Source organism: Bufo gargarizans, chromosome 4, assembly GCF_014858855.1.
Source record: "Bufo gargarizans isolate SCDJY-AF-19 chromosome 4, ASM1485885v1, whole genome shotgun sequence".
NCBI lineage: Eukaryota > Metazoa > Chordata > Amphibia > Anura > Bufonidae > Bufo > Bufo gargarizans.
The window spans coordinates 335,256,159-335,282,732 of NC_058083.1; positions in this window are offsets into that span (position 1 = coordinate 335,256,159).

The following is a 26,574-nucleotide window of genomic DNA, read 5'->3' on the forward strand; positions in this document are numbered from 1 at the left end:
TGCAGCACCAGAGGCCAGAAAAATGAGGCATGTACACATGCCTGAAAAATGAGGTATTGTTGCAGATGCTGCTGTAGCAGCGGCCGGAAAGAAATGTTGTTTTCCAGGCAGAAAGTGTACTAAAACATTGCGGTTTAAACCCTAGTTGGTGGCGGAGAAGTCGCACAAGTCATCCGGCATACAGAGATTAAATACAGCAGTGTGGGGACCATTTTTAGCCCAAGGCATCCCCCACTTCCTCAGACTTAAGGACGTCCTGTAAGCCTGGGTACTTATACACAAAGCGTTATACGATCAGATTCAACACATGTGCCGTGCACAGCACATGTGCCCAAATTCAGTGCCGACCAACAAATTGCTTCCGTTGTCACACACCACTTTGCCGATCTACAGTTGGTGTGGGGTCAGCCACTGATCCACCTGTGAATTCAGGGCGGACAGGAGTGCTGGTCCGGTGTGAGTCTCTGCTTTCAGGCAAGTCAACCCCAAGACGGCGTGACACTGTCGTATCCGGGATGTGGAATAGCCCCTGGGGAGCTGGGGGGTGCTGTTGATGTGGAGCAAGACGCAGCAGCAGAAGAGGACTCAGCCGAGGAGGTTAGCCCAAGGCATCTTATCAGGCCTTTTTTAGTCAAATGCATCCCCCACTGTCAGTCCCTTCAGGATCCATGCCTCATTCATCTTAATAAAGGTGAGGTAATCTAGACTTTTTTGACCTAGACGACTTCTCTTCTCAGTGACAATACCTCCTGCTGTGCTGAAGGTCCTTTCTGACAGGACACTTGAAGCAGGGCAGGCCAGAAGCTCTTTCGCAAATTGGGATAGCTCAGGCCACAGGTCAAGCCTGCACACCCAGTAGTCAAGGGGTTCATCGCTCCTCAGAGTGTGGATATCTTCAGTTAAGGCGAGGTAGCCTGCTACCTGTCAGTCGAGTCGTTCTCTGAGGGTGGACCCCGAAGGGCTGTGGCGATGCGTAGGACTTAAAAAGCTCTGCATGTCCTCCATCAACAACACGTCTGTAAAGCGTCCTGTCCTTGCAGGCGTGGTTGTGGTAGGGAGGAGGATTGCTTTCACCTCTTCCCCTGTTAGATTCTCGTTGTGCTGTGACTTCACCCTTATACGCTGTGTAAAGCATACTTTTTAACTTGTTTTGGAACTGCTGCATCCTTTCTGACTTCCAGTAATTCGGTAACATTTCAGCCACTTTCTGCTTATACCGGGGGTATACTAGTGTGGCCACCCAGTACAGGTCATTCTCCTTCAGCCTTTTTATACGAGGGTCCCTCAACAGGCATGACAGCATGAAAGACCCCATTTGTACAAGGTTGGATGCCGAGCTCCTCATGTCCTGTTCCTCGTCCTCACTGATCTCATTGAAGGTCTGTTCTTCCCCCCAGCCACGTACAACACCACGGGTCCCAGATAGGTGACAACGAGCACCCTGGGATGCCTGCTGTGGTTGGTCTTCCTCCTCCTCAAAGCCACATTCCTCCTCTGACTCCTCTTCCTCAGACTTCTCTTCCAGCGTTGCAGCAGGTCCAGCAAGCGATGATAAGCCTGTTTCCGGTGGCGAAGGTGAACACAACTCTTCCTCTTCACGCTCATCTAAGGCCTGACCCAGCACTCTTCACAGGGCATGCTCCAGGAAGAAAACAAATGGGATGAGGTCACTGATGATGCCTGACTAGGTTTGTCACCTCCTCAAAAGTACTCATGAGCCTACAGGCATTGCGCATAAGCGTCCAGTAACGTGGCAAAAAAAATACCCAGCTCCGCAGAGGCTGTCCTAGCACCCCGGTCATACAAATAGTCATTGACGGATTTTTCTTGTTGGAGCAGGCGGTTGAACATTAGGAGTGTTGAATTCCAATGTGTCGGGCTGTCGCAAATCAAGCACCTCACTGGCATGTTGTTTCGCCGCTGAATATCCGAAAAGTGCGCCATGGCCATGTAGGAACGCCTGAAATGGCCACACACCTTCCTGGCCTGCTTAAGGATGTCCTGTAAGCCTGGGTACTTATACACAAAGCGTTATACGATCAGATTCAACACATGTGCCGTGCACAGCACATGTGTCAACTTGCCCAAATTCAGTGCCGACCAACAAATTGCTTCCGTTGTCACACACCACTTTGCCGATCTACAGTTGGTGTGGGGTCAGCCACTGATCCACCTGTGAATTCAGGGCGGACAGGAGTGCTGGTCCGGTGTGAGTCTCTGCTTTCAGGCAAGTCAACCCCAAGACGGCGTGACACTGTCGTATCCGGGATGTGGAATAGCCCCTGGGGAGCTGGGGGGTGCTGTTGATGTGGAGCAAGACGCAGCAGCAGAAGAGGACTCAGCCGAGGAGGTTAGCGAAGAGGATGGAGTAGGAGGAGTAGAGGAGGTGGCAGCAGGCCTGCCTGCAAGTCATGGTGGTGTCACCAACTCCGCTGCAGAGCCACACATTTCATGCTTGGCAGCCATTAGCAGGTTTACCCAATGCACAGTGTACGTGATATACCTGCTCTGACCGTGCTTTGCAGACCAGGTATCAGTGGTCAGACGGACCCTTGCCCAAACACTGTGTGCCAGACATGCCATGACTTCCTTTTCCACAATAGAGTACAGGTTGGCGATTGCCTTTTGTGAAAAACATTTTTGGCCGGGTACCTTTCACTGTGGTGTCCCAATAGCTACAAATTTTTTGAAGGCCTCAGACTCCACCAGCTTGTATGGTAAAAGCTGGCGGGCTAAAAGTTCTGACAAGCCAGCTGTCAGATGCCGGGCAAGGGGGTGACTCTGTGACATTGGCTTCTTAAGCTCAAACATGTCCTTGACAGACACCTGACTGTGGGCAGATGAGCAGGAACTGCTCAAGGCGAGAGCCGGAGTGGCGGGTGGTTGAGAGGGGGCAAGAAGGACAGCAGTGGTTGACGTGGCTGAAGATGCTGTACCAGGAGGAGGATGGTGGCTTTGAGTTTGTGTGCTGCTTGTACTCATGTGTTGATCCCATAGGCGTTTGTGATGTGAGATCATGTGCCTTTGCAAAGCAGTTGTACCTAGGTGGGTGTTGGACTTCCCACGACTCAGTTTCTTTTGGCACAGGTTGCAAATGGCATCGCTGTTATCAGAAGCAGACACACAAAAAAAAATGCCACACTGCTGAGCTTTGCAATGATGGCATTCTGGTGGTGGCAACAGCATGCATTGATTGGCGTGCTGTCTGGCTGACCCCGGGTGCCGATACATGCAGTCTGACTGTGCCACTTGCGACGATCTCCCCCTGCTTCCAACTCGTCTCCTCCTCCTCTCTGTCTCCCCATCTGAACTTTCCCCCTGTTCTTCTTCTCTTCGAGCGAGCACCCACTTGACATCCACGGACACATCGTCATCATCAACCGCTTCACTTGTATCTGACAACTCAGCAAAGGAAGCAGCAGCAGGTACAACATCATCATCATCACACCGTACGTCCATGTGTGTAATGCTGCCTGACTGAGACATATCCCTGTTATCTACATCCTCTGGCAATAATAGTTGCGCATCACTCATTTCTTCCAACTGATGTGTAAATAACTCCTCTGACAGATCAAATGAAGCGGCTGTGGTGCTAGAGTTGGTGGTGGCGGTGGGCGGGCGAGTGGTAACTTGAGAGGTGCCCGAAGCTGAGCTGGAGGAGGATGGTGCGTCAAGGTTCCGAGCGGAAGCCTTAGAAGATTCAGTGTCCTGTGTAAGCCAGTCAACTATGTCCTCAGAATTTTTTGAGTTCAGGGTACGTGGCCTCTGAACACTGGGCATTATTCTAGGGCCAAAGGAAATCACAGCACCACGACCACGACGGCCCCTGCGGGGTGGCCTGCCTCTGCCTGTCATATTTTTTTTAGATTAGTGGTACTATGCGTGCAAGGTACTGTGCCACCCTATATGAGTGGTGGGCAATGGGCACAGTACAGTTAGTGGGCCTGACACTCACTGGCAGGCAACTATAATTATATTACAGAGGAAAAATTAAATGACTGATCTGCAAGGTACTGTGCCACCCTATATGAGTGGTAGGCAGTGGGCACAGTACAGTCTGTGGGCCTGACACTCACTGACAGGCAACTGCAATTATATTACAGAGGAAAAATGTAATTACTTTTTTTATATGCAAGGTACTGTGCCACCCTATATGAATGGTGTGCACACAGTTCAGTCTGTGGGCATGTGGCCTCTCACACACGGGCAGGCAACTGCAATATATATATATATATATATATAAAATAAATAAAAAGCAGACTGATGTACCAGCCCTAAAAAGGGCTTTTTGGGGTGCTGTCAGGACGCTGTCCTTACAGCAGATGAGTCTTTGAGGACTGGAGTGGACACAAAACACTGGCCTAGCTAACGCTTTCCCTATTAATTCAGCAGCAGCAGCACTTTCCCTGCTCTAACTAACACTGCAGCTTCAGAATGAATCTAAGAGGGCTGCCGTCCTTGCTTTTTTTTTTTAGGAGGTGGGAGGGTCTGGGAGGGAGGGTATGCTGATTGGCTGGAATGTGTCTGCTGACTGTGAGGTACAGGGTCAAAGTTTGCTCAATGATGACATATAGGGGGCGGACTGAATATCGCATATGTTCGCCTGCAGCAGTGAACGCGAACAAGCGATGTTCGCCGGAAAACTGTTCGCCGGCGAATAGTTCGGGACATCTCTACCTGGCACACATGAGCGATCACATGCTGCAGTGTCTCCGCAACGACCACCAAGTTGCCCACATTCTAACTTGTGCTGATTACTGGGTGGCCACGTTGCTGGATCCCTGTTACAAGGACAACGTACTGTCCTTAATTCCGTCACTAGAGCATGATCGTAAGATGAGCGAGTACAAGCACAAGCTGGTAGACGCGCTGCTGGTGGCATTCCCACCTGACAGCGGGGGCACAGTGGAAGCACAAGGCGAAGGCAGAGGAAGAGATCGCCAACGCAGCTGGGGCACCGCCAGCACCTCAGAAGGCAGGGTTACCTTGGCCGAAATGTGGAAAAGCTTTGTCAGCAAGCCATAACAAACAAAACCACCAGCTGATATGGAACCTCTTAGCAGGAGGCAGCATTTCACCAACATGGTGGAGCAGCATGTGTGCGCACGACTACACGTACTGAATGATGGGTCTGCTCCCTTCAACTTCTGGGTCTCCAAATTGGGCACAAGGCCTGAGCTTGTCCTTTACGCCTTGGAGGTGCTGACCTGCCCTGCAGCCAGTGTATTATCTGAACGTTTTCTGGTGAAATTAACCAATTTTTGGGTGTATAGTACCACTGCTAGTAGATGGGTTAAACAATAAAAAAAATTGTCTGTTACATTTTCGGGGGAAATTAACCAATTTTTGGGTGTATAGTACCACTGCTATACCTAGTAGGCTAGTTAACAAGAAGAAAAAAAAATTGTCAGCTACATTTTCTAGTGAAATTCAGCAATTTTTTGGTGTGATGTACCATTGCTATACCTATTAGACCGGTAAAAAGAAATATAACATTTGTCATTTTATGGTCAAATTCACCAATTTTTGGGTGTAATATACCCCTCCTCTACCTAGTTGACAGCTTAATAAATTTCAATAATTTTTATTTTACATTTTCGGGTGACAAACAATTGTTTTCTGTCATAGACCCCTGCTCTACCAAGTAGACAGGTTAATTTCTGTAATTTTTCTGTTACATTCTTGGGTTGACATTATACAATTTTAGACATGAATAAACCCCTGCTCTGCATAGGTGACAGGGAATAACATTTCTGAAATGCTTCTTTAATTGATGCCACCTCCTTTGATTCAAAGCTTAAACTTAAACAAGTTGTGGTCGGGGCTACCCCTGAACTGGGACCCTAACCAGTAGTTAACTAAACGGTTTGATTTGTGCCGTAACCGCAACGTCGTAGGGATGACTGAAGGAGGCCAAAAGAGCAAGCCACCAGAAACTTTATTTACGAGATTCTGACAGGCGCGAGACATTTCAATGTTCGGGTGAGGTATGTATCGTGAATAACAGGAGGAGTGCCAGCGCCCTAATTTCCTGATGACGTGAGCAGGAACTCTGTTCTTGGAAGCTGCAGAAGTGGCGCCAATCCGGAAGGAGTGGCCGGAGACAGATGCCGGGTCTAAGCCTAGGTTGGCCAGCAGGGAGCGAACATGTGAAACAAATTGGGAGCTTGTGAGGTGTGCGGCGATGAAAGGCAACAGTGGCCTCTGAGGTGACGAACTGTCAATACTACTTAACAACTGATGAAATACTTGAACGGGGCACCAGCGGTGAGTGGTTGGGTAGTATGTGACCTGGGTAGGAGGGCCTGTCTGTGAAGTTTTGGTGCACATGAGCGAGAGAATGAAATTATCTGTGTCAGTCTTCAGTTGTCCGACAGTCAGATACCTGCGGCTGCTACGGGCTGAGGTAAACTCTCCTGGTCTCAGGAAGCCGTAGAAAGCCAGGTATATGGCTGCTTTTATCACTAGACTTTGCTGGGCTCCGAAAGGGCTATGGTCTAACATGTCGGACAGCTGACAAAATATTTGCCCGGTGATGGCCTGGCGGCCCGGCCGCGTGTTAGGATTACATTTCTCAAGTCCCCTGAGTGTAGCCTTGACTACGTGAATGGAGAACACTGAGGGAGCTTGCGGTTGACTAGAGGCTCGGAAATGCTGTACACCGGCTAAGTAAGACTTGACTGTGGAGTACGACAAATTTAACTCAGAGTGACAATAACCAATGAAGGCCAGGATGTAGTTGGAAAAATCGAGGACGCCTTGGGGAAATTTGTCTTGAAATTTAAGAAATGCCCTCCATCCTGTTTGATAAGCCCTGGCCGTGTTGGGTGACAGGGACTTGGCCAGTAGAGAACGAGCTGTAGCTAAGTGAGAGTTTATGTCCAAACCAGTGAAGGGAACGGAGGGACTGTGGCTCCGCTGGCGTCTGCGTCGGGAAATACCTGTGAGAAAAGGCCAAAACTAGCTCTAGACAGCACCTCAGCTGCGACATTTTTCTGTCCTGATATATGTGAGCATGTGTAACGAAACTGGTATTGAAATGAAAGAAGCACTGGCCGTCTGAGGAATGGCAACTCCTGCGGGGATTTAGATAATCCGTTATTTAGGATATCCACAACTGCTGCATTGTCGGAAATGAACAACACTGTGTGACCGGTCCACTCGCGACCCCACACATGAGCAGCTGCGACTAAGGGGTAAATCTCACAGGAAGCTGAAGACTGAAGAAACCCTGGCAGTATCTTGACTTCGTCAGGCCATACGTCCGCTAGCCAATGTGTGCCAAAAATGGCTGCGAATCCAGAACTGGGAGCTGCATAAGAAAAGACTATAGGGGAACTATTGGACACCACTGGGATAAGGAAAGAAATACCATTCCAGTTATAAGAAAACAATCCCACATGGCTAAGTCGGCGACTATTTGGTCGTCAAGGCATACGAGGCTGTCTTGGGAGGGAGCTGAAGGAAGGAGAGCTAGCAGTCGTGACACGAACGGCCTACCTTGGGGTATGACTCGCACGGCAAAATTTAACATGCCTAAAAGAGACTGTAATTACAATTTATTTTTATTTTTTTATTTTATTTTATTTATTTATTTTTTTATTTTTTATTTTTTCTTAACGGTCCTGGTCTGTGTGCAATTGTGGAGGGTGAACCTAACCCTGTCCAGTTTGTTTTCCGGTAATTTAGCGACCATGTTTACTGTGTCCAGAACGATACCTAAGAAAGTAATAACTAGGGACGGACCTTCCACCTTTTTAGGGGGCTGACAATAAATTCCTGCACTCATAAGACGATTCAGGCAAGACGACTAGGCCAGTTTGGAAACCTGATCTAAACCCTGAAATGAGGAACTGAACGAAGCTAGGGTCGTGGTGGTTGCGTAGGAAGTGCAGCAGACAATCAACGTTACGGACACTGAGGTACGACTTATCCGCTTTTAATGTACAGACTAACTTGGGATGGGCTCTAAAACAATTCACACACACATGTAACAGCCTACACTGGCTATAATTGCAGGAGGAAAAGTTAAAATTATTGCAGATCTGTGATCTGCCGAGATATTGAATGGGCCTTCCCAACTTGTCGACTAAACCAGGGGCATGCAGGGGATCAGGGTGCCTAGACGGCTGTGCGGGAGGGCTAATATCGGCACTAGAGGCGGCTTTGTGGCACCATTCTGCTGTGTGGTAGATGGATTGACACAGAGAACAAGCAGGAGCCCTAAGACCAGCAAAGTGTCTGCAAAATATCTCAGTGTCGATATTAGCCCAGTTTGTGAGAAACTGAAATTGACTGAGGGCCGCCGCGGCTTTAGCTGAAAAGGAGCAGTGATAATCGTAAAACGAGCTACCACCATATTTGTACCCCAATTCGGTCACTCTAAACAAATAAAGATCTAGCTCTTCCCTGCGATCAGGCCGTACGGAACAAATTACGTCTCTATACAGGCTGAAAGCTAAAAGGAACTCCGGGATGGTAAGCTTCCTGTTTAGCCTGAGATCGCGGCCCCTGAGTACTACTGAGACATCGCCGCACGCAATGACTTTGCTGTCAGAGAAATCCCGAGTAGCAATCAACAGGGAAGCCAGGTTGACGTCCCTGCCTTCCAGAATATCTTTCCTGATGTTGGCTGGTATGAAATGAGCGGGGGTGATATTAGGAACAGAGACTGTCGTACCGGAACACCCCGCAGCGGATGTGGACGGGATGGCCAGCTCTGGACCCGGAGGAGTGAGAACGGCACCCCGGGACTCGACTGTGTCCAGTCTGGATTGGATGTCCGTGACAGATGACGTAAGATTATTTAGCATGAGGTGAATCTGAGCGAGCGAGGTCTGGACTGTGGCCATCGAGACTTCCTCCTGACGTTGAGGACTCGCAGAAGACATGAGTAGGCGGTATAATTCTGCTTTTCTGGCCGATGCTGTAAACGGGATACCCCTCTTGGACAGCTCTGCCATCAACCTTGGCACGGTCCAGCTCCGTAGTGACGGGATGCTACCTGCTTCGGACAACCTGGCGGTATTTTCGTTGACCGAGGCCTCCATGATGTCAGAGGCATGAGACATGATCCTGTAGATACAGTACGTGAGAATGAGGCACAGGCACGGGACCCGGGACTGGACACCAGTGACAACCCTACCACCGAACGATGTGGTGTGCGTGCGCATGCCATCGTGGACGACGTCACCTCGTGACCAATGATTACCGCCACCGACAACTGAGCTGACTTACCCACAGCACGGAAGAAGCAAATAGCGGGAATGAGGAGAGTATCTAAATAAAACCGTGAGATTTTTTAGATGACAAAATGAGAAGGTGAACTAGTACTGCAACGTTCCCTATACTACCTGTTGGATATGATACTGGGTCACTGAGAAACGATGGTAGACCTGAAAAGAAGTAACGTTCCTGGAGAGAAATGGAGAAAACATAAAACAGACAAGGAACGGCTATACACGACTTGAGATGTGGACGAGATTGACGAACAAATATGCGTATGATGCGTAAACTACGGAGGTTTGAAAATGTACTGACGTAGTGAATGCGTACTTGATGCGACTGAAACATGACCTGAAAAATGTGCAGGGCATTTCTTTCCCCTTTTTTTTCTTTTTTACAACACACGCATATATATACATACCCCATCGTGTTAATACAACCTTCTTCCCTTTTTTTTTTTTCCTGCCTAAGTAAAACAATGGCATAGGTAAGTAAATGTGTTTTCTCTTTTTTTTTTTTTTTTTTTTCTCTCTTTCTCAACTGCAGTAGCAGGAGTGACCACCAGAGGGTGCTCATACTGAAAACCTGCTACACCCTGTGTAGTGAGCTCCCCATCCTGCATTCTCAGATGCGGCCACCGGGGGCGAGTGGAGCCAGACAGGAAGGAGCCTGGGACGCTGAGTGAAGCGAAGCAAGCACCCGGCAGCAGCAGGAGAAGACACAGAGGTAAGTACAGCAAATATAACCAAATAACCTGCCTCACTAATGGCACGGCGGCCCGTGCCAGACATTTGCGAACGATTTCGGGACCACGCTGACCCCTGCACCCTGCCTATACTGCCGCGTGGGAGCCGATGCATCCAGGCAGTTCGCTCCGGTGCAGCGTGACTCCCCCTTACCTGGGGAGCCGGCGCTGCCGACCGGACTTTAAGCAACGGGCCGCTGACTGAGGCGGCAACTTACCTGGGAAGGCGGGCGAATGAGTTTAGATGTAGAAACGGTGGGCACAGCGCACGGTGCGAATAAGGAGCAGTAAGGCAACTGACCAGACGCACACGGATATGGCCACGATCTGTGTTGAGCAGACGTAGGATGTAGGGGAGGGGGAACAGAGCCTAAATAGCGTGGCATAGCCCCTCCCACAAATACAGGCCAATAAATCGGCCTTAACACTTGTACCACATTTAAGCTTCAATACTTTGTCCCACATTTCCACTATACTCTTTTGGCCAACATTTGCGCCTCAATAGCTTTTCCCACAATTTCGCTTGACTCTTTTGGCCCACATTTGGGCTTCTGTAATTTGTCCCACATTTGCGCCTCAATAGCTTTTCCCACATTTCTTATCGATCCCAATTTTTTAAAATAAATGTATCTCCCTTAAATTTGGTCTCTTTTTCTCACACTCCCTCTCCAGCCTGGAACCCTGATTCCCCGCCACCCGTAATCACCATGGTAGGAGCATAAAAGAACTTTGAAAGTTGATAGAGCAGATATCAAACTGGATCGTGAACATCATGGGGACGTGCGACATGGTGGGGCAGTAAGTATGCACACGCCTACACAAACTGACTGACGGGTCAGCCCCTGCAACTTCTGGGTCTCCAAATTGGGCACATGGCCTGAGCTTGCCCTTTACGCCTTGGAGGTGCTGGCCTACCCTGCAGCCAGTGTATTGTCTGAACGTGTGTTTAACACGACTGGAGGTTTATATTTCCCAATGTTTTGGGGTGTACCCTAATTTAAAAAAATAAAAATACATTTTAAACCAAAAAGCAGTGTAGGCTACCTCCTCCTCCTCCATCGCCACTTCCACCTACACCGCCACATCCACCGCCTCCTCAACCTCTCACTCCATATGGACCTGGTCCTCCTAGATCAAGATTATAATTTTTTATCTCCCATAGCAGAGAATCAGGCTTCATGTCATAGAAGAGAATCATGCTTCATGTCACCCAACACTGGAACAGGCCACTGTCAGATATTTTTAGGCCCCGGCACCGAGACAGAGGAGAGAGGTCCCATAGCAGAGATTCAGGCTTCATGTCATAGCAGAGAATCATGCTTCACGTCACCCAAAACTGGAACAGTCCATTGTCAGATATTTAGGCCCCGGCATCCAGACAGAGGAGAGAGGTCCCATAGCAGAGATTCAGGCTTCATGTCATAGCAGAGAATCAGGCTTCACGTCACCCAAAACTGGACCAGTCCATTGTCAAATATTTTGGCCCCGGCATCCAGACAGAGGAGAGAGGTCCCATAGCAGAGATTCAGGCTTCATGTCATATCAGAGAATCATGCTTCACGTCACCCAAAACTGGAACAGTCCATTGTCAGATATTTAGGCCCCGGCACCCAGACAGAGGAGAGAGGTCCCATAGCAGAGATTCAGGCTTCACGTCATAGCAGAGAATCAGGCTTCACGCCACCCAAAACTGGAACAGTCCATTGTCAGATATTTTGGCCCTGGCACCCACACAGAGGAGAGAGGTCCCATAGCAGAGATTCAGGCTTCATGTCATAGCAGAGAATCATGCTTCACGTCACCCAAAACTGGAAAGGTCCATTGTCAGATATTTAGGCCCCGGCACCCAGACAGAGGAGAGAGGTCCCATAGCAGAGATTCAGGCTTTATGTCATAGCAGAGAATCATGCTTCACGTCACCCAAAACTGGAACAGTCCATTGTCAGATATTTTGGCCCCGGCACCCAGACAGAGGAGAGAGGTCCCATAGCAGAGATTCAGGCTTCACGTCATAGCAGAGAATCAGGCTTCACGTCACCCAAAACTGGAACAGTCCATTGTCAGATATTTTGGCCCCGACACCCAGACAGAGGAGAGAGGTCCCATAGCAGAGATTCAGGCTTCATGTCATATCAGAGAATCATGCTTCACGTCACCCAAAACTGGAACAGTCCATTGTCAGATATTTAGGCCCCGACACCCAGACAGAGGAGAGAGGTCCCATAGCAGAGATTCAGGCTTCACGTCATAGCAGAGAATCAGGCTTCACGTCACCCAAAACTGGAACAGTCCATTGTCAGATATTTTGGCCCTGGCACCCACACAGAGGAGAGAGGTCCCATAGCAGAGATTCAGGCTTCATGTCATAGCAGAGAATCATGCTTCACGTCACCCAAAACTGGAACAGTCCATTGTCAGATATTTAGGCCCCGGCACCCAGACAGAGGAGAGAGGTCCCATAGCAGAGATTCAGGCTTCATGTCATAGCAGAGAATCATGCTTCACGTCACCCAAAACTGGAACAGTCCATTGTCAGATATTTTGGCCCCGGCACCCAGACAGAGGAGAGAGGTCCCATAGCAGAGATTCAGGCTTCACATCATAGCAGAGAATCAGGCTTCACGTCACCCAAAACTGGAACAGTCCATTGTCAGATATTTTGGCCCCGACACCCAGACAGAGGAGAGAGGTCCCATAGCAGAGATTCAGGCTTCATGTCATAGCAGAGAATCATGCTTCACGTCACCCAACACTGGAACAGGCCACTGTCAGATATTTTTAGGCCCCGGCACCCAGACAAGAGGAGAGGTTCATTCCACTTTGGGTTGCCCCGCAATATAATGGTAAAATGAAAATAAAAATACGATTGAATGAGGAAGTGCCCTGGAGTGCAATAATATATGGTTAAGGGGAGGTAGTTAATGTCTAATCTGCACAAGGGATGGACAGGTCCTGTGGGATCCATGCCTGGTTCATTTTTATGAACGTCAGCTTGTCCACATTGGCTGTAGACAGGCGGCTGCGTTTGTCTGTAATGACGCCCCCTGTCGTGCTGAATACACGTTCAGACAAAACGCTGGCCGCCGGGCAGGCCAGCACCTCCAAGGCATAAAAGGCTAGCTCAGGCCACGTAGACAATTTGGAGACCCAGAAGTTGAATGGGGCTGAACCATCAGTTAGCACGTGGAGGGGTGTGCACACGTACTGTTCCACCATGTTAGTGAAATGTTGCCTCCTGCTAACACGTTCCGTATCAGGTGGTGGTGCAGTTAGCTGTGGCGTGTTGACAAAACTTATCCACATCTCTGCCATGCTAACCCTGCCCTCAGAGGAGCTGGCCGTGACACAGCTGCGTTGGCGACCTTTTGCTCCTCCTCTGCCTTCGCCTTGGGCTTCCACTTGTTCCCCTGTGACATTTGGGAATGCTCTCAGTAGCGCGTCTACCAATGTGCTCTTGTACTCGCGCATCTTCCTATCACGCTCCAGTGCAGGAAGTAAGCACCACCAAATTCAGCACATGCGCCAGGAAAGGGATGTGCGTAAAACCGGCTAGTCCCAGAGCTGCAACGAGTTTTCGCCCATTATCGCACACCACCAGGCCGGGCTTGAGGCTCACCGGCAGCAACCACTCGTTGGTCTGTTGTTCTAAACCCCGCCACAACTCTTGTGCGGTGTGGGGCCTGTCCCCCAAACATATGAGTTTCAGAATGGCCTGCTGACGTTTACACCGGGCTGTGCTGAAGTTGGTGGTGAAGGTGTGTGTCTGACTGGATGAGCAGGTGGAAGAAGAGGAGGAGGAAGCCGAGTAGGAGGAGGAGGAAGCAACAGGAGGCAAAGAATGTGGCTCTGCGATCCTTGGCGGCGGAAGGACGTGCGCCAAACAGCTCTCCGCCTGGGGCCCAGCCGCCACTACATTTACCCAGTGTGCAGTTAGGGAGATATAGCGTCCCTGGCCGTGCTTACTGGTCCACGTATCTGTGGTTATGTGGACCTTGCCACAGATGGCGTTGCGCAGTGAACACTTGATTTTATCAGATACTTGGTTGTACAGGGAAGGCACGGCTCTCTTGGTGAAGTAGTGGCGGCTGGGAACAACATACTGTGGGACAGCAAGCGACATGAGCTGTTTGAAGCTGTCTGTGTCCACCAGCCTGAATGACAGCATTTCATAGGCCAGTAGTTTAGAAATGCTGGCATTCAGGTCCAGGGATCGAGGGTGGCTAGGTGGGAATTTATGCTTACTCTCAAATGTTTGTGAGATGGAGAGCTGAACGCTGCCGTGTGACATGGTTGAGATGCTTGGTGACAGAGGTGGTGGTGTTGGTGGTACATCCTCTGTTTGCTGGGCGGCAGGTGCCAACGTTCCTCCAGAGGCAGAGGAAGAGGCCGAGGCGGCAGCAGCAGAAGAGGCCGATGCAGCAGCAGCAAAAGAGGTAGCAGGGGGAGCCTGAGTGAGTTCCTTGTTTTTAAGGTGTTTACTCCACTCCAGTTCATGCTTTGCATGCAGGTGCCTGGTCATGCAGGTTGTGCTAAGGTTCAGAACGTTAATGCCTCGCTTCAGGCTCTGATGGCACAGCGTGCAAACCACTCGGGTCTTGTCGTCAGCACATTGTTTTAAGAAGTGCCATGCCAGGGAACTCCTTGAAGCTGCCTTTGGGGTGCTCGGTCCCAAATGGCGGCGGTCAGTAGAAGGCGGAGTCTCTTGGCGGCAGGTATTCTGCTTTTGCCCACTGCTCCCTCTTATGCTACGCTGTTGGCTCGGTCTCACCACTTCCTCTTCCTCCGAACTGTGAAAGTCAGTGGCACGACCTTCATTCCATGTGGGGTCTAGGACCTCATCGTCCCCTGCATCGTCTTCCACCCAGTCTTCCTCTCTGACCTCCTGTTCAGTCTGCAAACTGCAGAAAGACACAGCAGTTGGCACCTGTGTTTCGTCATCATCAGAGACGTGCTGAGGTGGTATTCCCATGTCCTCATCATCAGGAAACATAAGTGGTTGTGCGTCAGTGCATTCTATGTCTTCCACCACTGGGGAAGGGCTAGGTGGATGCCCTTGGGAAACCCTGCCAGCAGAGTCTTCAAATAGCATAAGAGACTGCTGCATAACTTGAGGCTCAGACAGTTTCCCTGATATGCATGGGGGTGATGTGACAGACTGATGGGCTTGGTTTTCAAGCGCCATCTGTGCGCTTTCTGCAGAAGACTGGGTGGGAGATAATGTGAACGTGCTGGATCCACTGTCGGCCACCCAATTGACTAATGCCTGTACCTGCTCAGGCCATACCATCCTTAGAACGGCATTGGGCCCCACCAAATATCGCTGTAAATTCTGGCGGCTACTGGGACCTGAGGTAGTTGGTTCACTAGGACGTGTGGCTGTGGCAGAACGGCCATGTCCTCTCCCAGCACCAGAGGGTCCACTAACACCACCACGACCATGTCCGCGTCCCTTACTAGATGTTTTCCTCATTGTTACCGTTCATCACAATAAGAAAAAAATTATTAGGCCCAATGTATTGAATTCAAATTCAGGCCTTTTTTTACAGACACCTAAAACTATCTGGCTATCTATTTAGGTACCGTATTACAGGTACAGCAGTAACGACAGATTTAGCTGAATATAAATTGTAGGCCTAGTATTTAGGCGCTGGATGACAGGTATACGTTTACGGACAGAATTAGACTTGGAAATGCACGGTAGCGTGTGAAGTTAGTGAGGATGACCCTATCCGCACCTTCAATCTAATATACCCTTTTATGGATAGATTTAAAGTTGGCCTGATACAGCAGAAACCACTGATTTAGGGAATTGCAAAGTTGGGAATTGTATTTCAACCCAGAACAAAAACTGTGCTTTGGCGGACACTAAATGAATTGACCAGCCACAGCAATAAACACAGATTTAGCTGAATATAAATTTTAGGCCTATTATTTAGGCGCTGGATGACAGATATACGTTTAAGGACAGAATTAAACTTGAAAATGCACGGTAGCGTGTGAAGTTAGTGTGGATGACCCTATCCGCACCTTCAATCTAATATACCCTTTTATGGATAGATTTAAAGTTGGCCTGATACAGCAAAAACCACTGATTTAGGGAATTGCTAAGTTGGGAATTGTATTTCAACCCAGAACAAAAACTGTACTTTGACGGACACCAAATAACTTGACCTGCCACAGCAGTAACCACAGATTTAGCTGAATATAAATTGTAGGCCTAGTATTTAGGCGCTGGATGACAGGTATACGTTTACGGACAGAATTAGACTTGGAAATGCACGGTAGCGTGTGAAGTTAGTGAGGATGACCCTATCCGCACCTTCAATCTAATATACCCTTTTATGGATAGATTTAAAGTTGGCCTGATACAGCAGAAACCACTGATTTAGGGAATTGCAAAGTTGGGAATTGTATTTCAACCCAGAACAAAAACTGTGCTTTGGCGGACACTACAGGTCCTTCTCAAAAAATTAGCATATTGTGATAAAATTAATTATTTTCTGTAATGTACTGATAAACATTAGACTTTCATATATTTTAGATTCATTACACACCAACTGAAGTAGTTCAAGCCTTTTATTGTTTTAATATTGATGATTTTGGCATACAGCTCATGAAAACCCTAAATTCCTATCTCAAAAAATTAGCATATCACGAAAAGGTTCTCTAAACGAGCTATTAACCTAATCATTTGAATCAACTAATAAACTCTAAACACCTGCAAAATATTCCTGAGGCTTTTAAAAACTCCCAGCCTGGTTCATTACACAAAACCACAATCATGGGTAAGACTGCCGACCTGACTGCTGTCCAGAAGGCCATCATTGACACCCTCAAGCAAGAGGGTAAGACACAGAAAGAAATTTCTGAACGAATAGGCTGTTCCCAGAGTGCTGTATCAAGGCACCTCAGTGGGAAGTCTGTGGGAAGGAAAAAGTGTGGCAGAAAACGCTGCACAACGAGAAGAGGTGACCGGACCCTGAGGAAGATTGTGGAGAAGGACCGATTCCAGACCTTGGGGGACCTGCGGAAGCAGTGGACTGAGTCTGGAGTAGAAACATCCAGAGCCACCGTGTACAGGCGTGTGCAGGAAATGGGCTACAGGTGCCGCATTCCCCAGGTCAAGACACTTTTGAACCAGAAACAGCGGCAGAAGCGCCTGACCTGGGCTACAGAGAAGCAGCACTGGACTGTTGCATGTCATTCGGAAATCAAGGTGCCAGAGTCTGGAGGAAGACTGGGGAGAGGGAAATGCCAAAAGTCCAGTGTCAAGTACCCACAGTCAGTGATGGTCTGGGGTGCCATGTCAGCTGCTGGTGTTGGTCCACTGTGTTTTATCAAGGGCAGGGTCCATGCAGCTAGCTATCAGGAGATTTTGGAGCACTTCATGCTTCCATCTGCTGAAAAGCTTTATGGAGATGAAGATTTCATTTTTCAGCACGACCTGGCACCTGCTCACAGTGCCAAAACCACTGGTAAATGGTTTACTGACCATGGTATTACTGTGCTCAATTGGCCTGCCAACTCTCCTGACCTGAACCCCATAGAGAATCTGTGGGATATTGGGAAGAGAAAGTTGAGAGACGCAAGACCCAACACTCTGGATGAGCTTAAGGCCGCTATTGAAGCATCCTGGGCCTCCATAACACCTCAGCAGTGCCACAGGCTGATTGCCTCCATGCCACGCCGCATTGAAGCAGTCATTTCTGCAAAAGGATTCCCGACCAAGTATTGAGTGCATAACTGAACATAATTATTTGAAGGTTGACTTTTTTTGTATTAAAAACACTTTTATTTTATTGGTCAAATGAAATATGCTAATTTTTTGAGATAGGAAATTTGGGTTTTCATGAGCTGTATGCCAAAATCATCAATATTAAAACAATAAAAGGCTTGAACTACTTCAGTTGGTGTGTAATGAATCTAAAATATATGAAAGTCTAATGTTTATCAGTACATTACAGAAAATAATGAACTTTATCACAATATGCTAATTTTTTGAGAAGGACCTGTAAATGAATTGACCAGCCACAGCAATAAACACAGATTTTGCTGAATATAAATTTTAGGACTATTATTTAGGCGCTGGATGACAGATATACGTTTAAGGACAGAATTAAACTTGAAAATGCACGGTAGCGTGTGAAGTTAGTGTGGGTGACCCTATCCGCACCTTCAATCTAATATACCCTTTTATGGATAGATTTAAAGTTGGCCTGATACAGCAGAAACCACTGATTTAGGGAATTGCTAAGTTGGGAATTGTATTTCAACCCAGAACAAAAACTGTGCTTTGGCGGACACTAAATGAATTGACTAGCCACAGCAATAAACACAGATTTAGCTGAATATAAATTTTAGGCCTATTATTTAGGCGCTGGATGACAGGTATACGTTTACGGACAGAATTAGACTTGGAAATGCACGGTAGCGTGTAAAGTTACTGAGGATGACCCTATCAGCACCTTCAATCTAATATACCCTTTTATGGATCGATTTAAACTTGGCCTGATACAGCAGAAACCACTGATTTAGGGAATTGCTAAGTTGGGAATTGTATTTCAACCCAGAACAAAAATATATCCTTTGCCAGACAGCAGGCAGTATTACAATTGGCTAGCCACAGCTGAAACACCAGATTTAGGGTACTGCTATTTTGGCAATTGTATTTCACCCCTCAATAAAATAGCAAGCACATCCAAGCCCCTGATGTAGGATATAGCACAAAAAAAACACACTTTTAATGGTTAAATGGACTTGGTGGCAGCTTGTGCTGGCGCACCACAAGACACAAAATGGCCACCGATCACCCCAGAAAAAAGTGACTGAAAAACGCTCTGGGCAGTCTAAAAACAGTGAGCAATTGAATAGCAGAAGATGAATGATTCACAGCTGTAGATCGATCACTTCATTAAGTGTTTTTGCTGAGTAAATCCCTGTCTAGTGCCTAATCTCGCCCTAACAGCAGCAGCTGCATCCTATCCCTACACTGTTCAGAGCAGAGTGACGTGCGGCGCTACGTGACTCCAGCTTAAATAGAGGCTGGGTCACATGCTGCACTGGCCAATCACAGCCATGCCAATAGTAGGCATGACTGTGATGGCCTCTTGGGGCAAGTAGTATGACGCTTGTTGATTGGCTGCTTTGCAGCCTCTCAAAAAGCGCCAAGAAAGTGCCGAACGCCGAACCCAAACCCAGACTTTTACGAAAATGTTCGGGTTCGGGTCCGTGTCACGGACACCCCAAAATTCTGTACGAACCCGAACTATACAGTTCGGGTTCGATCATCCCTATTGGTGATCTATAATCTGTATGATTTTATACATTTGTATTTCGTATATGGCGGCTTTTTTATGTGTGATTTATTTTTGTTTTGATATATTTCTGTATTTACCTAAGTCATTTGATTAAATCTTTTAATACTATATTGAGCGTCCATCTGGTCCCAGATAGTTGAGTGCCCTCTACCTATATACGTATAATTTTTTGCTTTCATTGCGACCAGGGGTAGTGTTGTGCACTGCATCCAGTTGGTACGGGAGGTTTTGATCTAGGTGATAGTAAGTTTATTTATACTTATCTTAAACAACTACCAACTAGAGCTGACTTTCAAACCCTGATTTCAGAAGTCAGTGAGACTTGTAAGGCTGAAATTGCCACTGTTCAACATGACCTGAAATGTATGGGGGAAAGGGTGGATACTGAAGAGGTACATGATGATTTACGCTATTATGTCCAAAGCTTACAAGAAAATATGGCACTGCAATCTACTGCCTTACAAGAGAGTTTAGCTTCATATTGAGGACTTAGATAATAGGGGGCGACACAACAACATTAGGGTGAGATTCCTCCCTGAAGCGCAAGATGCGGAAAATCTAAAAGTGGTTCTAGAATCACTTTTTAACAGTAGATTGGGGACCTCCCCTGCCCATCCCATACAATTTGACTGAGCTCATAGGGCTCTAGAAGACCCTCCTAGAGTAGCTCTAAGTCTGCCAAATGGATAATTGATGGGATACAGTTTTGTTGATCCTTAGGGGTTCTCTTTTTGTTTTTTCTTATTGCTAATTTTTGACAGCAGGCAAATTCCTCAGATTTCTTTTCTGTGCTACTAGCGGTTTTTGAGCTTGGATGCAACTGTTTTATTGTTACGTCGTTAATACAGTTGAAAAAAGACATAAGTCCATCAAGTTCAACCAAGTCATAGGTGGGGATGCAAATCCTAGAAGGAGACGAGACTCAGATTTCTACACATTTTCATAAGCATTAATGTCATTTACTTTTAAAAATTCACCCAAACCCTTTTTAAAACTGTCCACTGTTCCTGCTCTGACCACGTCCTGAACATGGAACAGTTTTTCACCATATTTTTTGTAGCAGCTGATTGACATTGTATGCTGTTATTTAATCTACGATCTATGAGGACACCCAAATCACTTTCTATAAGTGACTCTCCCATTGCTACATCCCCTAGGACAGTGGTGGCAAACCTATGGCACGGGTGCCATAGGCGGCACTCAGAGCCCTCTCTGGGCACCCGCACCCTGGAAAAAGTCTATGGTGTACTAATATGCCTTTGACTTCTCCTGCCATTCATCAGCGCAGGGCGCAAAATGAATGATACAGGCAGCGCATTGAATGTAGGCAGGCTATTATAGTGATATAGTGATAAAGTACACAGAATATATACTATATTGGTATTCAGGTTAAATTGTTGTGTTGGCACTTTGCTATTAATAAGTGGGTTTTGGGTTGCAGTTTTGGCACATGGCCTCTAAAAGGTTCCCCATCACTGCCCTAGGACATATGATGCTCAGGGATTATTACTACCAAGATGCTTTACTTTACATTTATCCACATTGAACCTCATTTGCCAAGTTGATGCCCAATGACTCAGAGTTTTCAAGTGTTCAAATAGAAATGGTGCTATTAATCCCATCCTCAATATCATTAATAAATACATTAAATAATAGAGGACCCAGCACTGAACCTTGGGGTACACCACTTATAATCCATGGCCATTCTGAATAGGAACTATTGACTACAACTCTTTGGACGCGATCCATCAGCCAGTTTTCAATCTACAGTAATTACAAACTATACTTTCCAAGCCTATAGACCTTACTTTACCTATTAAACATCTAGTGATGAGTGGCAGGGGCAATATTTGAATTTGCAATATTTCGCAAATATTTTGTAGAATATTTGTTATATATTCGTGAATTCAAGATTATATTCTTGATTGCGAAAATCGGCAATGTAATATTCGTGTAATGCGCGCAAAATACCGGCGTGGGTCACTTATGCTACATTTTTCAAGCTGGTATAAGTTTCCTGAGACTGGAGAAAATGGTTGACACGGCAGCATATTAGAATAGCTTTATATGCAGATAGAGTGCTTCAATATATTTGCAATTTTTGGCAATTAATGATGCGCATATTTTTTCGCAATACGTGCAACTTGTATAGTAAGGGGCAGACAACTTTTCTATTAGTTGCTTGGGATGCTGCTAAGCTGTGACAAAGCCTTCTCATTGGCCCACAAGCTAGTAGGGAAGGATAATCACCGGATGTGTATTGTGTTAAAAAACAAAACAAAAAAATAACGAATATTCGTCATTATGAATATATAGCACTATATTCTAAATATTTGCGAATTCTTGAAGTGCCGATATCCGCGATAAAAATTTGCTTTTCAAATTTTCATGCTCAACTATATAAACGTCTATGAGAGTATTAAAAACCCTTGCAAAATCCAGAAACACTACAGCCACAGCTGCCCCTCTGTCAGGCTTGTTCTCACCTCTTCATCAAAACAAATCAGGTTAATCTGACAACTTCTGTCCTTGGTAAACCCATGTTGGTTATTACTTATGATATTATTAACAGTCACATATTCCTCTATATAGTCCCTTAAGAGTCCTTCAAATATTTTCCCACACCAGAAATTAGACTAACTGGTCTATAGCTACATGTAGAGGACCTAGATCCTCTTTTTAATATGGGCACCACATTTGCCTTGCTCCAGTCACTTGTCACTGTACCAGTACCTAAAGAATATTTAAACATTGTAAATCAAATTTAGAGAGTTTTGGTGGTCTAGTCACAACATCTTCAAATCTAATCACAGTAAACGGCACCATGAAAAAAGAGCAATACATGAGGATTCTCAACGACAACATCAGGCAGTCTGCAGAGAAACTTGGCCTTGGCACCAGTGGACATTTCAGCATGACAATGACCTAAAACACACAGCAAAAGTGGTGAAGAAATGGTTAGCAGACAACAACATTAACGTTTTGGAGTGGCCCAGCCAGAGTCCAGATTGAGAATCTGTGGAGGGAGCTAAAGATCAGGGTGATGGCAAGAAGACCATCCAACCTGAAAGATTTGGAGCTTATTGCTAAAGAGGAATGGACAAAAATACCTGTTGAGACATGCAAAAAGCTGGTTTGCAATTATAGGAAGCATTTGATTGCTGTAATAGCCAATAAAGGCTTTTTTATTGATTATTGAGAAGGGTATGAATAATTTTGGACTGGACACTTTTTGCTCAAATGTAAATAAAAGCTGAGAAATGTATTTTTTTTCCACAATAATGCCTCTTGTACAGCGTCTTATTATCTTTTGGGAGACACCCATGTCATTTCCCGTCAGAAAATTACTTGCTGGTTGAATAAAAGTGACTCTAAGTCAAAATTTGCCAGGGGTATGAATAATTATGGGCAGCACTGTATATACTTCTAATGTGGGACAAATTGGTTTTCAGAAAATGGTCCTTATACAATTAGATACACTTTCACCTGCCCCTCTTTTATTAGGTGGGGACTTTAATATGTCCTTTTCTTTACAGATGGATGGACTGTCTGCCTCCCCATTTTTGGTATATAGGGCTCAGACACTTCTCTCAGTGGAATTTTGTTGAATTATCGTCTATATGATTTCTGGAGAATAAATCACCCTACAGTCAAATCGTATTCTTTTTATTCATCAGTAATGGATCTCATTCGAGAATAGACTACTTTTTTGGTAATGTCCATACCACTAGAAGGTTGGCAACAGCAGACATGGGACCAAAAACCAGGTCGAATAATGCCTCAGTGACAAACTTCTGTTTTCTGCAGATGAGAAGATGTAATTGGCGCATAAACAATAGTATATTACACAGACCTATTCTGTGAGACAAGCTTAGATCTCGGGTAATGGAATATTTAAAAAATAATGAGGGCTCGGTTGCCTCCCCAGTAGTTATCTCGGAGGCTCATAAAGCCGTGATTAGAGTGCATTAGATTGATACAGGTTTTAGTCTGAAAAAAGGTATGGTCTCATGACGGAATTCACTGTTGTCTACACTGCAGACACTAGAACAAACCCTGACCCAATGCCCCTCTAGAAATCGACTGCTTTGTATAGTAGACACTAGAGCGCGTCTTAAAGAACTGGCCGTCCAGAGGACGGAAAAATTGTTACGTGACTCCTATCAAAAATATTATGAGGAGGAGTAACAAGGCCAACTGTTTACTAGCTAGGCAACTTAAAGATCAAACAGAATCTTCTGTGCCTTATGCTCGGAGATGTGCTGATGGAGCAGTGATCTCTGACCCAGACTCAATATCCCACTTATTTTGTGATTATTTCTCCAAACTGTACTGTCTCCCTGATACACTCCTGGATGCAGCCGACAGACAGCCTGTTAAGTGGCTTTCTTAAATCTTGCAATCTCTGCATTCTAACTTTGGAAGCTCTGATAGCCTTGAATGTCCCTACATCCCTTGAGGAACTGGAATCTGTTATCCAGTCCATTCCCATGGGTAAATGACCTGGCCCAGATGGCCTGACATAGCTTTACTATAAGGTCTATAAATCTGAGTTTATTTCTCATTTACACCAGGTGTTCACCGCTTTTTCATCTGGTGCTCCAGTTCCGGATTCCATGTCCAAATCCTATATCACACTGATTTCAAAGCCTGGGAAATACCCCTTGGATTGTGCCAGTTATAGGCCAATCTCTTTCCTTAAGGCCTCATGCACACGGCCATTGTGTGGCCATTCCGTGCATTGGGGACCTCAATTTGCAGTCCCAAATGCATGGGCAATGTCCGTGCGACAACCGTGATAGATCGAGACTTGAATGGGTCCGTGATCTGTCTGCACCGCGGTGCAGAGGCACGGACAGAAACACCACAGAAGCAGTCCATAGTGCTTCCGTGGCATTCCATGCCTCTTTTCCGCACCACAGCTCCGGATTGTGGGCCCATTTAAGTCAATGGGTCCGCATCCGTTTGTGGACCTGCTTTTTGTGGGCCGCAATACGGCCACAGCTGGGCAATGGCCGTGTGTATGAGGCCTAACTCAGATTTTAATATTTTTACAAAGTTACTAGCTGATAGGCTGTCTCTGTGGCTCCCTGACCTTTTACATGAAGACCAATTGGAATTTCTTCTCCATCACCAAGAAGAGAGGATAATACTAGATGGGCTATTGATCTCATTGGCATTGCTAATATGACAGGCCAAAGTGCTCTTATGCTCAGTTTGGATGCAGAAAAGGCTTTGGACTGATTGGTTTGGCTCTTTTTGTATTCTACATTATCTTTATTTGGTTTTACAGGTCCCTTTGCTTCTGAAATTCGCTGCTATAAAACTGCCTTATGCCACTTTCTCCAGTGTTTTGTATAAACAATGGTAGAAGACAAGGTTTGCCTTTTTCTCATTTATTGTTTGTTCTCTGCATCGAACCACTATTCCATCCAGATATTAGGGGCATCCTACTCCAGGATAAGGAATTTTAATTGTCTCTATTTGCAGTTGACCATCTGTTGTCACTCACTCAGCTACATATAACCCTACCTAACTTACATTCCCTCTTGGAACACTTTGGTCATCTAACAGGGTATAAATTAAACACATTAAAAACTGAGGCACTCCCTCTTAATATGACAGAACATCTTGCTGCTTTATCAAGTAACTTCTGGTGTTGCTCTAGCCTTATATTTTAACTTGGTGTGAATATATCGCATGCATACCAAGACCTGTATAATAAACATGTTCCCATATTATTTGCTGAAATTGGGAGACTTTTGGATCAGTGGAATTCTTTGCCGCTCTTCGTGCTTGGACTTATTGCTACCATTAAAATGACCATTACCCAAGGTGCTCTATTTTTTTGAGACTTTGCTGATTCTGGTATCTCGTAGAGTACTGAAAGCATTACAATCCTCTTTGATGAGTTTCATCTGGGCATAGAATGTCCCGTTCTGTACTATGTACACCCAGGTCTGGAGGTGGATTAGCGATGCCGGACAATACCATGTACTATTGGATGACGCATCTTAATCGGATCCTGGGCTGGTCCTTCCTTCTGGCTTATACAAAGTGGGCAGAGAGAGAGAAGATTTGGATTACCCCGATTCCTATGAATTCTTTGCTCTGGGGCTCTATGGGCCAGTAAAGCGGCCCTCTTTGCTGGGATCGATGTCCTTTATGCCTGACGTATGAAAAACATTCCAGACTATTTCTTCTTACCTCCACCCATTCCGCTATGACCTTCTTTCTTTTCACATCTCTCCTACCTGACAGTACCTCTTCCGATTTCTTGCACCCATTGTTCCACCGTGGATTCTTTTGACTTGTAGACATCGTGGATCATGCCATGTCGAAATCCCTCTCCTTTGAAACCTTATAGACCACTTTTACCTTGCCTGCTACGGCTCATTACTCTTACTTACAGGTTTATTATTTTTACACCTCCCTATTTGCAGGACATGGGTCTCTTTGCCTACTTCCTTCAAGAAGTTAATTAAATTTACCACATCTACAAAGAGACTTATTTCAACCATTTATCAGATCCTAACTCTCCCTATCCCAGATCAGTTAATAAGATGTTCCTATATGCACAAATGGGAAACCTTTCTGGGGCATTTTCTTCCACCGGATACATGGCGGTTTATATGGCATAGAGTAGCATCCTCCTCCATATGTGTATCATATAGAGAGAACTAATATAAAATCCTCATGTATTGGTATCACATTCCTACAGTGTTACATAGATTAAATCCCTCCATCCCAAATATATGTTGGTGATGTGGAGCATTGGGCAGAGATCTGACCCACTTATTTTGGAGTTGTCCTTTAATCCGTCCTATTTGGCTGAACGTTAAAGTATAACTGTCATATTATTAGTATTTTTTTAAGTATTGTATTGTGGTGATTTATATCTCCTTGGTGGCCCTATTTAAACTTTTCACTGTGTATTCAATTACCCCTTAATTCCACATTTTTGTTCCCTGTACTGCCCACTTTTACCTGTGCTTAAAATCAGGTTGCTATGCAGGGTCCGTCTATTTGTTGAAGGACGGAGGACACAGAAGCACGCAGCGTGCAAGGTCAGATTACAGACAGCCAGGGACTGTAAGTAAATGATTAAAGCCAGGTCCTCCCCAGCAGCAGATAACAGTGCTGGGCTGTGTGCACTTCTCCCTGTCCCTGCACTTGGCAGACGCTCCCTCGCTCAGCAGACTGGGACAATGCAGAGTCGAAGCAGCGCAGAGCAGGGAAGGGAGATCTGCCATCTGCTCAGTGTATAAATGACAGCAACATGTGGTA